The 4665-nt window shown below is 46.6% G+C and overlaps 1 long non-coding RNA gene across 1 annotated transcript; it reads left to right on the forward strand.

The window, feature by feature from the left end:
* The first annotated feature begins 202 nt into the window (after positions 1-202).
* LOC108759226 (uncharacterized) lies at positions 203-3714 on the forward strand. The gene is made up of 3 exons (XR_001939991.1): positions 203-276; positions 428-429; positions 3702-3714. It is a non-coding gene; the product is annotated as an uncharacterized LOC108759226 (long non-coding RNA).
* Positions 3715-4665: the final 951 nt, after the last annotated feature.

A 4665-nucleotide genomic window follows, 5' to 3' on the forward strand; every position in this document is an offset into this window, starting at 1 on the left:
GAATCCGTGCCAAAAGTGGTATTGTAGCATATATGCACATCTTGAATAACTTCTATATTATTCAACGAATTTGCTTGAAATTTGGTATACTATTGTTTTTTGGGCTTCTGAACTCGATTTTGGCGTCAAATTTGTAAAATTTGATGGCGAACACAACATGGCGACTAATACGTTGAATGACCCCCAGGACCAAATTTTGGTATATTTTAGTTCACAATTGACGCCTACCACTTTTGGCACGGAATGTTTTAAAAAGCCTACCACTTAACCGGTTAAGTGGCAATGATCGCGAACCCGCGTGTCGTCCAGCGCGAACAGTTTCCCGCAGATGTGACAACGCGTCGCGCTACGGTACGCCTCCCATTGTTATTTCGACAAACTCATGGGCACGTTGGCGGATATGATATTTTTCACACGATGCGCCAAGTTGTCGAGTTGTCGCGCGAACCACGTGATGCAATCGTTATCGCGACGGAACTGATACGACGATAACGCGTCATTGTACGAGCAGTGCACGTAGTATCCTATACTAAACGCTTCGTGTCGCTGATACGGGTACGATGACGCGTCTTCCTTGCTGGGCTCCGTCTTGCGTAGAACGCAATCCAGGTCGGCGTAGACGATGAACGACATTCGTTCCTGGTTGCAGTGGTTGCTGAATTCAAGCCACTTGTCGTCCACGCACGGCGGTCGGATGGCGCAGTTGTTGATTTTCCACTTTGCGCGTCTGCAATTTTTTGCACGAGCCAAAATAATGAAAGCACCTGTAAATAGAGAAATCATTTTTTCATTCTTTTTTAAATTTAGTTTTTATTGGCTTTTCTTATTATACTTACCGGTTGAAGAAATATTTCTTATGCTCCTTTTATGTAAGTTGCAATCTCACGAGACGGGACAGGTTCTTTATCCACGCAAAGTAGGTGACACCGTTGTTGCGTGGATTTTGCAGGATACAGCATGTTGACGTGCTTCTCCTTCTTATCACCGGTGAGGCGTAGAGAAGGAACCTGTTCATTTTCAATGCCATATACATTGATCGACATCGCGTTCAAATGTTCGAATTTCAGAATGTCTTTTAATGTCGGAAACTCGATACCCGCGAGATTTAACACTGCAGTGTAATCCGGATACGATGATTCCCGATCCACATGTCTTTCTGCGGGGTACACAGCGGCGACCACCGACCATTCGAAGCATGGATTGTCCATGGATTTCATGTTGATAACTGCCTTCTTTAACATAATTGCTCGCGGCAGTTCGATGTGACATCCCGCGTGTATGGGATTTAGTTTGTTCACGTTAAGAGTCAAGTTGTGGATTCGCGACAGCGCTCACCCGCTGTCGCGTTCCTAGAACTCTCCAAGCGATGTCAAGATAGGCTCGACGACGTGCCTTTCGTACCACTCGCGTATATCGGTGCATCGATATATTTCGCTGTTCTTTGTAATTATGCTCTTGTTAGCACGTTTATCCTTCGTCGCGAACTCGCCGTTGAACGCTGTGTTCACTTTCACATTGTCATGTCTTTCTACGTCTCGCACTCGCTCTAGCACTACATTGCCAGCATCTTCCAAAAACTGTCGCGGCTCGATGTGATCGAGTTTATCACCGCGCCTATCACTATACGACTTTCGAACGCGGCGTCGATCTCTCGCCATACAAGAGATCTATCGTTGCTACTCGCGTACTCGCCACCAACGTATACGAACCGTCGCTCCAATTGCGACTTTGCACCCGCGAGTCGCGCGATCCTCGCCACCATGGATTGTCTGTGTCCAACGGCGCGGACGCTTGGTATGACAAAGTTCTTCGAGCCGCTCGATGCACTCGTCGCATCATTGCAACCATGCGAAACACTCTACCAGAGCGACCTGGCCGCACTGCTCTAGTAATTCGCGTTCCACTCGCTCGTGATTTTCCATGTCTTTTTCATAGTCTTTAGATTACGTTGCACTCTTACACGGAGCATTTAATAGTTTTTTCAACGTGTGCAGAGTGGGCACATGCTGCGCGGTAATACAGTGTACGTTGGCTCTTTGCATTTCGAGCACTGGGTGCCTTGTGTAAAAGAAGAACAGTCTTGGTGCTTCCTGACGAACCACCACTACCCGTTGTATAATAATAGCAGATTATGCAGTAATTAGTACGAATGTCGAACGCTCCGATTTCCGAAGGCTGCATAAATTTCTCTGCGTGATCCATATTGCCATCGTCCAAACGAACAAGACATTCTGTATCGTTGGACGATTTTTAGTCCACTATGTCCTCATATTCTACTTCCATTGCTTCGAATAACTTGTCTGTATTTACACCAGCCATGCCCTCAACGTTCGCACAATAGTCAGCCATACTTTTCACATTCATTTTTTGTTCACAATACTGTTTACAATAGTTTTTTAATGTGCGCAAAGTGGGCACATGCTGCATGGATATACAATGTACATCTTCTCTCCGCATTCCGAGCACGACCACCTGCTGTCTAGTGCATAGAAAGAACAGTCTTTGTGATACCTGACGAGATACATTCCTTCATCGCCATAATCACGCGGCGGCGACGGCGGTGGCGGCGGTGACCGGCAATTACGAGGTGTTTATATAAACACCGATGGTGTCGGAGCCTTCCAGCGCCTCCCCCCTCCTTCCCCACGCCCACGAGTACCCCCACGCCTTCCTCCGCGTGCCATCAAGTACGCCCCGCGCCTCTCTTAGAGGACCATGGAACAGAACCGCCCTAGTATTACTACTCTCGAGGGACCGGACGGACATCCGGCGGGGGCATAGGGCCCCGACGAGGAGCAGGAGAGAAAACCACCCTGAACTCCCTCGCCAGGCCCGAAGATGCCGGGGTAGTCAACGGAGACGCCACCCCTGACAGGGGACATTTATTACACGCTCGTAAGAGCGAGGAATCAAGGCCGCGCGGGCCTGTACGACACGCGCGGATACCGTGACAAGCGGAAGCCAATCAGCGTGACTACCTCCCCCCCTTCGAAGGAGGGGGGAGCTAAGCAGCCTGCGAAAATCCGCCGGGAGCTCCCGGGACTCACTCTTACTGTGGCCGAGCTTAGGAGATGTAAAGGAAATACGAGACCGCTGCCGACGGGGAACGCGAACCTTAGAGCCGGACTACCGAGAGCTGCGGGGAAGAGAGTGTCGAAAAGACACGCGAGGATCAGGACGTCGAGGGTGAGACGAGCGTTGAGCGTGTAAAGCTGCCGACCGGGGTACGTCGCCGAGTGGATCTCACGTAAGCAAGCTCGCATCGTGAAGATAGACTGGCGTAATGGCCGCCGTGTAGAGCCGCGGAATCGCGAGCCACGTGCCATCCTCCCGAGCATTGGAAATAGTTAGTTGTCGCGTTTCGAGAATCGAGTCGAGGGGAGATCTTTGGTTGTTGCGTTTTGAAGAATTAGAGTCGTGTAGAGATTATCGAGGACCGAGTCGCGTTCGTCTCTCTTGCCACAGTTGAGTCCTTAGTTGTAGGTTCTCGTGTTGTCGCGTATGGTCGTGCATTGTCGTGTCACGTTGAATGCCTATTGTAGTCAGTGATGCACATTTGGCTCCCCGGCAACACGGAAACCAGCCCCACCACTTGTACCCCCACCAAGCAGACACCTACCGGCATCGAATCGGCCGTCTTCGCCGCGAGAGCGAGCGAGACAGCGAGAAACAGCGCCCGTTCTTCTCGCTCTACAAGCGAGTATTAGAGCGAAAAGGACGGCTGCTCTCTCTCGCTGTCTCACATCCTCTAGTATCGTAGTGTAGTATCGCATCCTCTAGTATCGCTTGTTATAAGCGATCGAAAACCGAAAATGTACTTTCTCGGACGCTCGGCGTATTCCTGTACAGGGTATTCCGACCTTTTTTGCCAATCACTTTTGTGTTGATAGAGCGGATTAAACTGAGTCGAAAAGTCCTCTACCATTTTGGACTTTTCGACTTTAATCCGCTCTATCAACACAAAAGTGATTGGCAAAAAAGGTCGGGACACCCTGTACAGGAATATGCCGAAGAGAGTTTTCCAAAACACTATAATTAACTACCTTTTTAGTTAAGTACTTGTTAAGTTATAAGGCTTTGAAAGTTATAGTACCGCCGGCGCATTAACATTACGCAAGGTGCCTAACCAACGACTAAAATCTCTTGAATGTTGTTCAGAATCATGTCCTGAATAATAATTGACGAGTTCAAGGTCATTGGAGGTTGTACCTCTTATTTTCATTTTTTTTTTGCTACTCCCATACAGCACATAAGATTGAAGCAATATTGTTGCAATGTTGTAATATTGCAGATTGCAATGTAACATTGCAGAGATACTACAGAAATGTAAATTAACAATATTCTTGCAAATATGCTTGTAATATTCCAGAAACGTTGCAAAACTGTAATTCTTTAATTGTTACAATAATAATGATATAAGAATATAATTTTTTCTAATATTTATATAGTACAGTCTTTTAGTTTAATAGCCGTTTTTATTATATAATAATTAATATAATCTATTTTTATATTTAAATAAAAAATTTATTAATCTATTATTTAACGGTTTATCGATATATATAGGGTGTCTCATTTTAAATGACAACCTCAAATTTCTCTTGAATAGTGCATTTTAGAGAAAAATGTTTCAAACAAATGTTTTGTGACTTCGAGGGGGACATAAAA

Source organism: Trachymyrmex cornetzi, unplaced genomic scaffold (assembly GCF_001594075.2).
Source record: "Trachymyrmex cornetzi isolate Tcor2-1 unplaced genomic scaffold, Tcor1.1 scaffold1040, whole genome shotgun sequence".
Taxonomy (NCBI): Eukaryota; Metazoa; Arthropoda; class Insecta; order Hymenoptera; family Formicidae; genus Trachymyrmex; species Trachymyrmex cornetzi.